The sequence below is a fragment of the Neopsephotus bourkii genome, unplaced genomic scaffold, assembly GCF_033783945.1.
Source record: "Neopsephotus bourkii isolate Nb327-2 ecotype Australia unplaced genomic scaffold, CSIRO-AGI_Nbou_v1 NB_1624, whole genome shotgun sequence".
Lineage (NCBI taxonomy): Eukaryota > Metazoa > Chordata > Aves > Psittaciformes > Psittacidae > Neopsephotus > Neopsephotus bourkii.
In genome coordinates, this window is record NW_026902099.1 from 9,937,358 (window position 1) to 9,949,005 (window position 11,648).

Sequence of the window (11,648 nt, forward strand, 5' to 3'; positions counted from 1 at the left end):
TGGTCCTGAAAAAATAATATTTTTCATGAAAACCCTGATTCAAAGCAGTAAAAGCTCAAGGCTGTGTATGACTTGGGATGTTATTTATTAAGAACCCCCCCAAATATTCTGTTTTCAATAATTCTGGTAGTTATTTTGGAAATTATTTATGTATGAATTATTAAATGAGGTTGATGGCAAAGCCTGAGCGGTGTCAAGCTCTTATCCCTTAATTTTCTGACAACTCTACAGAAAGCAAGTGGGCATATACAGTATTCAGTAAGTGGGATTTTTCCAGTTTCCCTCCCCAAGACTGCCAGGCTCACCTTTCTGCCAGCATGGCTGGACAGAACAGTTTGTAGGACAAAAGTGAGAGTAGAGAGCAATTATCACAAATAGCAAGGGAATCTTCTCCAATCTTATATCATGTTCTGTAACATCCATTTGAGACACTGGAACAGGTTGCCCAGAGAATCTGTTGCTGCTCCAATCCTGGCAGTGTTCAAGGCCAGGTTGGATGGGGCTTTGAGCAACCTGGTCTATTGGAAGGTGTCCCTGCCCACGGCATAGGGGTTGGAACTGAATGATCTTTAAGGTCCTTTCCAGTGCAAACCATTCTAGGATTCTGTACTTCAAATGTTACTTTCTTTTCGAGATCAGTATTGAAAATCTTAATGAATTCAGAGAATTTTATTTTATCCTTATATCTCTGTGCCATATCTGGGGAATTTTTGTTCCTACCATTTCACAGGTAGACTATAGGGTACCAGAAGATCAGGTGGACTTTAAGTATTTGTGTACATTAGGAGTGAGGTGTAAAAATGGTGGCTGCAGACTTTACCTGGGCATGCAGAGGAGGGTGGAAGTAAGAGGCAGCTGTGCAGCTGAGATCTCAAGAAGTGAACCAGGCAGTGTTAGTGGAGAGATTACAACACCTTTTCCCAGTTTTCCTCCTGATAAATGTGTGTAAGTCCATATGAAAGAAGCAGATGTAATGAACTGAGTTTAGGGATATGCAAGATGAGTTAAAATGAAGTAAAAGTTTCACCTCGACATGATGAAGAACTTCTTTACATTGAGGGTGGCAGAAAACCGAAACAGGCAGCCCAGGGGGTTGTGAAGTCTCCCTCTCTGACAACATTCAAAACCCACCAGGATGTGTTCCTGTGTAACCTGCTCTAGGTGGCCCTGCCTTGGAAGGGGGTTTGGATTAGATGAACTCCAGAGGTCCTTTCCAACCCTAATGATTCTGTGAAAACCTGAAAGATCTTGCAGATTAAAGATATGGTTTAGAATTCTGATTTTTCTTGTTTTCACAGTGGGCAGGTCAAATATTCACATTTGACACATATAGAAAGGTATAAAGTGCAAACTCCAACATGTTTTCACACTCCTGTTTTCACACTCCAACATGTTCTTCTTATGTAGCCATATCCGTACAAGAAAAAAGATTACTTGTTTGAAGAGTGCGGATAAGAAAACCTGATGGGAGGCTTTTGGAAAAAGTGGGTGCATCATATCATATGTGTCCTACTTTGTCACCACTGATGCAGTGACTCTTGTTCTATGCAGCAGGACGATTAGATCCTGTCTCTGTGTATGGAAACTTCCTTGCTCTCAGTTGCTTTTCTTGTAATTGTTTTTCTGCCCTGTGGAGTGTAAAATTCACAGTTTTCAGTGATCAGTCAATGTAAATAAATGTAAGCCGTAGCTGAACATTTATATTTATTTTGCCCAGTTGTATCCAACACTGCTGAACTTAAGCCAAAAGCTTCTACGAAGACTGGCTTTGTATGTGTCAGGGTGAAGGCTGCTTTGAGAGTCAGAGTAGAGATAACATGATAAATGTGACTAGATGATCTTAAGGTGCTTTCCAACCCTAACTATTCTATGATTCTATGATTCTGTCAAAAACTGGTTGCAAAAATAGTCTGTATCTCTTTTAGCCAAGCCAGGTTAGTGGTGATAGAGATATTCATAATAGCTTTCAGCATAGTCTCTGATTTCTAAAGTGAGAAAGGAGGTAAGAAAGTCCTCCCATGAGGTCTTCTGAGTTACTGTTTTGATGAATTACCAGTTAGTGCTCAAATGGTCTCCAGTGAGGGAGTGAGAGAATTTGCTGTTTAATACTAGCAATGGGAATACAATTCCTTGTGAGCAGATGGAAAGCATGGGGAATTGCAAAGGGGCTGGGCTCAGACATTTTTAGATACTTTTTTTTTTTCTGTTCTCTCATCAGTAGAAGTCTGAAAATGTCCTCAGTGTGTTTTCATAATTCATTCTTGTCTGGTTTCATTTTTTTTTCAGTTTTTGTTTCTCAATGCAGTTTATGGGATGTATCAACAGAGCTTTTATTAATATGTCAGCGTATGTTAGAGGGTAAAACTCACAATGACTCAGTCGAACTTGGATTTGAATGCTGAAGTAATGATCGAGTGAAAAAGGTCCCAGGGTAGGATGTGGGGGCACATGTGATATGTACTTCAATGTTTACAGCAGTACAGGGACTGTTATAATCAATGCTTTCTATGATGTTAAGAGGTTGTTAAAGATTATAAAGAACTGTAATGGGGCTTGAGAAAGTATATAAGACAGGTTCCTGCTAAGTAGGCCAGCTGCACATTGGGAAAGGTTGGGAAAGGAATTTAGGGTACAGAGAGCTGCTCAGCACCGGATGGCAACTCAGGAGCCTGTTTGTGCTCTGGGCCTGCCAGAGCTGCGGAGAGAGGAAAATCATCTGCTTTGATCTTGGAGCACAATGGTCAATCAGCCAGCTGCTACTGTTGAGCTGACTGGTTGTAGCTTGTTAAAATGTGGTAACCCAAGTGTTTATGACTTAAACAGGGGAAGTTTGGGTGAGATATTAGGAAGTTCTTCACCGTGAGGGTGGTGAGGCACTGGAGTAGGTTGCCCAAAGTGATAAATGCTCTATCCCTGGCAGTGTTCAAGGCCAGGTTGGACAGGGCCTTGGGCAACATGATGTAGTGTGAGGCATCCCTGCCCATGGCAGAGGGGGTGGAACTAGGTTATCCTAATCATTCTATGATTCTATGACTTATAGAAGCAGAGCAAAGTAAGGCATTAAAGTTTGTTGTAGTGTGAAAACAGAACCTGAATGTGGATCAGAGTTTCAGATCTTACGCTGTTCGCCCACTGGCATGGAAAAGGAAAAGGGAAATAGTGGAGGAGATATGGAAATAGCTGTGATGCTGGTGGGATCTGCAGGAGTGACCAGATGATTTCTCCATAAACATCCAGTGGTTAAGCCAGATTCTTATGGAAAATCATTATAAAAACAGTAACTGTGCTTGGCCACTCTCTGTTGCAAACATTCTCGGATTGACACAGCTGTCAGGGTGGAGGGTCCTGCTTTTTAGCTTGGATCACACCATATTCTCTGGAGACTGATAAATTTTCTGGTTTAATTAGGATTCTGCTGATGGTGTTTTATACTTCAGTTGATGGAGTGTTGCTTCACAGGGTGCTAATGTTCTGTGGGAAGCAGGTGACGAATGGAATTGTGAAGCTCAGTGCTGTCATTGGTAGATGACTAAAAGAACAATGAAAATCAAAGCCTCCAACGCTTCAGTAGCTGCCACAATTTATAAAAAAACCCTGGTAATGTTTTCTGAAGATGCAAATTCCTATCCATTCAGCAGCTGGACCAAATACATCTCAGATCTGTTTATAAAGCCATCCGTCTGGAATCTTGATTTTAAATGTGACAGTCATTTAATTTAGAATAGCATGGTTTAGTTTGCATTTCGAAACCCCACTTCAGGGTTTCACTACCACTGAGCTTTCCAGATGATTTCTGCAATTTGCTATGTAACAGCTTTCTATGTTGAACTCTCTTTGATCTTCTCACACATTTTGACACTTTCCATGATCTAGATATGGAAGGGGAAGACTGTTATGCTTGAATTAGGTCATTCTGTTGTGCAGTTCTTTTACAGAAATTCTTACAATCTGATAAACTACTTATCCTAAGAGTGCACTGCATTTTTGGACTGTTTGCAATATATTGATGAGCCAGAAATTCTCCAAGGAATTTAGGACATTCTCAACAATTAATTATTCAAACCATGGAGAAACAACAAATATGGGTTTTTTTGCTAAAATATAAAACCAATATTTTCCATTCTTGCTTATTGTATAGTTTTAGAATGGCTTATTGGAAAGCCAGAAATATACATAGGTCAGCTGAGTACAGAGTGCTAAGTTTTCCTTTCCAAGGCATTGCCTATTTCTACACTTAGTGTTCATAAAGGTCTGACTTTTACTTGCATAAGGAGAGCTTCACAAACACTATTGTTTGGGTTTTTTCTTTTTATTATACTTTATTTATTTTTTTATAGTCTGACAACTTGGTTGAATTTTGGCTTCTCCAAGCATATTAAGTAATTTTTCAGTAAAAACATTCCTTTATGAAAATGGATGCTGCTTTGCAAAAGGCAGAGTTTGGAGAATACTTTTTCAAAGGACATACTGTTTAAAAATATGTACTTTGAAAACCCCACTGAGAAGAGATTTGAGGAAAGAGTGAAAGACAAATGCCCATGTGAGCAACTGATAATTTTTGCTAGCTATTTTGAGGTAAATAACTGTGGTTGTTCCCACTCTTGAAGGTGCACTTGGATTACATTACTCCTTCATGTAACATTCCTCTAGTATGAGTTGACCTGCCCTTGCGGTGACCATGCAACTAGTCCATGTATTATGACACACGTATATACATTATATGTACAAATGTATACCTATTACAATGTTCTGCTCTATCCAGCTTATTCAAGTAAAGGAGATAGGAGCAGATAGAATGCAAACTTACTTTCCAGACAGGATGTACAAAATCCAGTCAAAGTCTAGCAAGCCATGTTTAACCTTCACTTGGCTACTTCTTGGGCTTTTTCCTTCCAGGCTCCTCTCTCCCAAGGCTGTGTGCTCTTTCACTTTCTGTATGTCACATAGCTTCCTGTTAAATCCAGATGGTATAAGGAAACTCTTGCCTAAATGAGTCAGTGGCACCCAGAGAGTTCAAGAAATGAAGAAAGAAATGATATGTGTGTGATGCTTGCATCTTAAAATTTCCTTCAATGTTGGTGCATGTGGGGCAGTGGTGGTAGGAGACACAGCAGAGAACAGTGGTAAGGTTGGGGATCAGTTTGTTCTCCACAACTGTTTTGACCAGAGCTAAATGATCCTTGAATAAAATGCTAGCTATGCTATTTTAGTACAAGGAATGTTGAATTGAAAAGGTGAATTAATAAGAACAGGAATTAGAAATTTTTAAGAGGCCATCTGTAGTCAGGTCTAGGTGAAAAAAAACACTGTTAGTCCCAGGCTAGCGGATCTTTTGCACATTCCATGCTTGGGAGACTACTCAGTGTATTTTTGAAATCCAGAATACATTTTTCTGTTTTCATTTAGTTGCCCTTCCTCTTTTGCTGTAAAAGTCGTCCCCCCCCTTTTTTTTATTCATGCCTTTCAAGCTGTATATTGCTGTATCTCTTTAATTGTCATAGTGCCAAGGTCGTAAAAATCCAGTTCTATTTTAGTCATTCACTATGTATCAGTCTCTCCAGCTCTCTGATCATTTTTGCCGTTTTCTGGACTCTTTCCATTTTCTCCCTCGGTCTTTCTGATAGTTAGACTTCTATAACTGCATATAAAATTCCTGGCAGGCACACAGTGAGTAAGGTAATTTACAGATAGATTTTCACTTCCCTTCTTTTCGTCGTGTGTATGTGAAAACAGCCCAAAATTTCCTTTTTTTCCTTGTATTGCAAACAGTACATTTAGTTTTTTTGATACGGGCTCTTTCAGGTGTTACAGCTTTAAGATTAATCAGAATAAATGCTTGGCCACCACTGCATCTGTTTATACCAACTGAAGGTCTGCCCTTTTGTTTTCTATAGGCTGCTTCAATTTACAGCTGAGTTTTCTTTATTTTTTTTAATGTGTGTGTGTATGAACATGTTCCTTCATTTGTGCTATTTATCACTTTTCCTTCTATGGCTTTCTTCTTTTCCTCTTTGACAAAGAATTCTATGTAAAGACCCCCATTGTCCATCAAGAAACCAGTTAGTCCTACAGCAGACATAAGTCAGAGCTCCAACTTTTTGAGCTGAACCTTTGGGAATAAGGGCAGAATCAGACATATGAATATCAAAGTACTCAATGGTTGTATCCAGGCTATATATGGTAAAACAACCCAGGCAGTACTCTCAATTCTGGGCCACTCCTGAGACTTAGCCCTGTCTTGCCCTTTGAGGCAGTTTTCCCTCGACCTGAGCTCTGGTTCCTTAAAAATCCTGCTTATGCTGAGCTGGGTGATGCTCTGTGAAGGTTCCCAGGGCCCTTCTAAGGAAGTACCCAGAAAGCATATCTCTATCCCCAAAGTAAAAGGGCATATGTATGTACACTTTGTGTTCATGTTGGTGACTAAGACATATGCTGGGCACTCTGAACCTTTGAATATCAGGTTTAATAGATAATATTTATATATTATACTGAGAGAGTGGGAAGTCTAAGGCATTTCTTGGATTATGACTCATTCTGTTTTCCATTTCAACAGCCCCAGGTTTATTTTGGTGCCTTAACCAAGTACTTTGTTTAACTCATTTCACTGTAGGCTTCCTAGTTTACTTCAAAGTTGTTAGTGAAAGAGAAGCAAAAACAGAAGTCAGCTTGAGGACCTTCTGACATGAATATGAAAGTAACAGTATGATCATCTGAATGCTGAGAGCAGACAAACCAGGGGTTTTACTCTATATATAAAATGTCTGGCAAGACATCTGTGCTTTTTTTTTTGTTATATTGTCTTTATCTGTGTAACTCATTACCATTTCATTGTGTAGGAATGAAATGCATTTTTGTCAGGCTCATGTTTATTAATCCTGTGAAGCATATCAGGGAACACATTTGTTTATACGTGACCAGTGTGCCATTAAAAACCTGTTAGTGTGTGCTACACAATACTGTATACATAACTTCCAGGTGTATCATGAAAAATCAAAACTTCCTGGCAAGCTCTCCTTTTCTCTCATATTAATTTCATTAATATTATATATAATGGTAACATTGTATGAGTAACCAAACTCTCAGAAACAGTGTGTTAAATCTTTTTAGTCATCTAATTACCAAAGGTATAGCCTTTGCTTCTTGAACTAATTTGTACTAAGGAAAAGTACTGTTTGGCATGTTTGGTAGGGAAAGCTATTAGGAATGTGAAAAGTCTTTTAAATAGACTCGGCCTGCTGTGTGTGATAAGATGGATGTAGCCTGTATCTTTATGGTGGGTTTGAAAATACAGGTAGGACTCAACCCTAGGATAAACACAATGTCTGATGAAAGAGCAACATATCAGCTTGTTTACCGTTTCTTCTCTTTCTCCAGTGGAGATTATTTTTTCCCAGTCCTTGATTTGCAATAGATCAGGTAAGTGGTTTGGGTAGGGTCATAAAAACCACCACTCTTTTCCTAGCTCACAGACTGCACATTCCATTGTTAGGAAGCAGATGACTGGTTTCACCCTTGTGTTGTTGCCTGTGATGATCTTTTTTTTTTAATACTGGGGGGAAAGCTGAGGTGTAAAGAGGCACAGAAGAGTCCATTGCTACCCACAGTGAGTGCATAGGCTAAAGCACAAGCCTGACCAGAACTGTTATCAGTAGAAATAGCAGTGCAACCTTTAGGGCCAGGCATTCTGCGGGTTGACCAGGATGTATTTTACTGCAAATGCTCGATCTGCCTGGGAAGGCATCCTCTGACAGGCTGTCTGGCAAGGATCTTTCAAAAGAAACGAGAATGCATTTGCAGCACAAGGGCTGTGTAGTCTAACTGTCCCTCTAATAGGTGTCAGGAGAACAAAAGGCTCACCTTTGCCTGTTCGATGTAAGATACAGATTATTCTGATACTTTTAAAGATACCATTTTAAGACAGGCCTGTGAGAAAATGTCTTTTCTTTCTGTTTTGTTCCATCCAGAGACATGAAAGGGCATGAGCATTACAGAGTGTCTCTGACAGAACATAGCTGAAGGCAATATAATCTGGAGAGAGATGCCTCATAAATTCCACCCTATCTCATGACCCATCCAGAAAAGTTGGTTTTGTTCAGGCACTGATCAAACCCCAGCTGTCATCATGTAAGCAAGGAAGATTAGCAATAGGCAACGTGCACATTTACCCAGAGTTTACCAAGGATTAGGCAGAGAGCAAAAATCTGTAGAAAATTCAGGAACAGAGCTGAACCTGACCTGATTAACAGAAGCATGGTTTTGTGATTAGTATGTTCTCAACAGCTGGAATCTTTTGCTGCTAGTAAAGTGCTCTGTACAAGTCAGTTGGGCAGTGGGGGAAACTGGCCAAACATTCCTGCGTTTGCAGAGAAGTGCCACATGCCTCAGCTGTGTGCAATGTTTGAAGATGTTGCAAGGTTATTTTTCCTGTAATATCTTCAAACTATGACTAACAAATAAAGAATCAGAAGGGTACAGTAATGGCTATGCCATCCTTCCCACTGATAAACTTGCTTTCTCTTATCTGCCCTGGCAGTGTCTGTGCTTTGGGCATCCATGTCCTGACAGCTGCAATAAAGCAGATGCAGTGACAAAAGCATGTAAGAGGCACAAGTCAAGCTGAAATGGTTGAGAATAGGTAAAAAAGAAAGGTAGGGAAGGCAAAAAGCCTTGTATTAAAGCAGCGTTGTCTTTCCCTTTGGGCATTATACAAGTCTCCACTAATAACCTCTGTAGCATGAATTTGTAGAACACAGTCTGGATGGAGAAGAATTTTACTTCTCATGTGCTCTGGGTCTGCTGGCTTTTACTCAGAGGGTCCAAAAGAATCTGAGCACTGCCCAGATTTTATGTTTCCCAGGTGCAGAAGTTACAGGATCAATGAATGCTATCTGTGTTTTTATCTCAGTGTGCCTGGCAGAGAGAAGGGGGCTTGGCCTTTGGAGTCTGCTCAGCCAAATACTTCATGTCAACTCAAGTTCAGGGAAAGCAGTAAGAGATTCAGCACACACAAATTGTTTGAGTTCTGGGGCTGCCAGGTGGAAAACAGGGTGGTTCTGTCTTTTGAAAGACTGAAGAATGGAGAAGTTGAAAATGCTGAGAACACCTACCCCTATTTTTTGCTATGTGAGGCAGACTTATTTGGTCTGATTTCACAGTAAGAGGAATTTGAAAGGTACTGAAGTAGAAATCCGTAAGGTAAAGACACCCTATGAAAGAAGAAGCTTGAAGTTTATTGGTTGTATAATGCAGTAATTGAGGGTAACTACTGAAACAGGTTTTTTTTTTTTCTCTATTGATGGTTAAAGAGTTGATAGTGAAAATAACGTCAAAATAGCTGCATAAAGTTTCATATATTCACAATAACTTACAATGCAGGGTGTCAGCTCTGCCAGCACATCAGTTAGCATCACTGTTCCTGCACAGCACCTCTGCAGTCTGAACCAAGGAGAGCCAGGGGTGCATGTGTGGTAACTAAAGCAGAAATTGGAGCCCTGTTGCTTGCTGGGCATAAGGCAGCAGTGGGGTGTGGTGTTCCAAGAGAAACACCGATCCCTGAATTCTATTTTGGATAGTAAGAGAAAGGAAAAATAATATTAGGTGTTTTTGCATTAAAATGTTCTTGAGTGTGCTCACTGATCTTAATAGTCTGGTAGATGAACTTTGGAATTAGTGATCTATCAAAGCATAATTCCCTTGCTAGTCACAGTTCTCACCACTAAGGGATACTGGTGGTTTTTTGAAGAGCTCTGGGAGCAGGCCAGGTTTGATAACAACTATGCTCACATCTGTCCGGGTGGTTGGTTAAGCATTTTCATTCCATTCACCAGATCAGAATTACAGATTGAGGACTCAGTCCATTCATTCAGGAAAGGCAGCCTCTCTGTCTACCAACTCCATCTACCAGAACAAATTTGAAAACATAATAGAAGCTCGTTTATGCCTCTAGCAATGAACCACATGCTTTTATGACATGCAGGTAATTGTTTTGGGTATGCCAGGAGACCAAGTTTAGAAATCTATGACCTGATAAGAGAGAAGCAAATATTGTTTCATGGGACCAGCCAAGTACTGACCTGCAGCATGGTTATTAATCATTGTTAACTCCAGGGACTTAACAGAAAGGTTCAGCCCCTGCCAGGAGAACAAAGTGTCAGCCTAAGGGGTGGCTGCTGTGGTTTCTGGTTCCTCTGCACTGGTGTAAAGGGAACCCTTATTGTTAGTGGTGGGGTTACAGTTTCATTTTGTGGAATGTAAAAATGTTTGTGATCTTTTTCTTGTGGTTGTGTGGCGCTATCCACATCTGGAGTTTGGTTTATGTGAGGTTTGATGAACTACTGTACTCATAGGCTTCTTGGGTGTTGATTCAATGTATACTCTGGGTACTTTTTTTTTTTTGGCTGAGCCATTTTTTTTATTTTATATACTTTTGATAAAAACAGGTCTTTTTAAAATTTTCAGTGAGGCGGGAACAGTTAGATTATAGTATTGTGTGCCAGTAAAAACCACAATATCCTACTTCTTCCCCATGTTGGCTGGCTAGTGCACTTCCCTGTGATTTGCAGGCTTTAATTTTCAGCCTCCTGGGGCTGAAAAAGCTGAGAACATAGAACCCAAAACTTATTTATAGAGTGGTTCTGCTAACCACAATGATATTGTGCAAACGTAGACAGCACCACAGGCTGTTCTGGTCTTAAAACTATTAATATATGTTGACTGCAAGGATACCTACCTTGCAAATTATGTGTATTTTAACTGGATATATATCAGCTCAACTCAACCAGAAAAGAATTCTTCTTTTGGGTGGGAATAAATTAATAGGAGAAGCTTGATACTTAGCAGTCTAATAATATAGTGCATCATTTCCACTTACAGGAACAGCTTACTGTACACCTAGCTTTAAAAGTTAGCAGGGCATTTTGCTTAGGCTGTGAATTTGTATTGCTGCTAAACATCAAGGGACACGGACTGTGATCAGCTCCTTTGGAACCACCTTCAAAAGACAAGATCATTTAGAAAAATACAGCAAACCAAACACATGTCCAAACTGCTGCCTTTTGCAGCATCAGCAGTGTTCATTACTATGGGTTCTACATCCTGGTGCTCAGATTTATTTTTGTCCCAGTTTCTTAATATCTTGGTTTATAGCCTGTTGTCATCAGGCAAGGAAACAGAAAGCTTATTCCTTGCTCCTAATTCCTTGTTATAAGAAAGAAATTGTAGTTGTCTTTACATGTGCTTTCTGTTTCATTGAAGAGCATTAATCTAGAACATGTACAAACTGTCTCACAATAAAAAGATATATTTTACAGATTCCAGTTTGTTTTCCAGTATCATATGGTGGAGATACATGGAGTGTGCTTTAAGACAGCTTTTAAAAAATGACTTATCTTTCTTTTATAAGTAGCCAAGTCAGAATATCATCACTGGAAATAAAAAAGATATCTATAGGTATGAAGCATGCTAAATGCTCCTTCCTGGTCTGATTTTGGAGTTCTGTTTATGTTATCACTAGCATGGCACACTGTTCTTTTAAATTACTTTCTGTCCTGCAGGATAAGATAGTAACATACTTCCCTTTGGCTTTCAAGCTGTAATTAAATTTGGCTTAGCTTACTGTTTTAATGACAACTCCCTATACAATTCTCTGT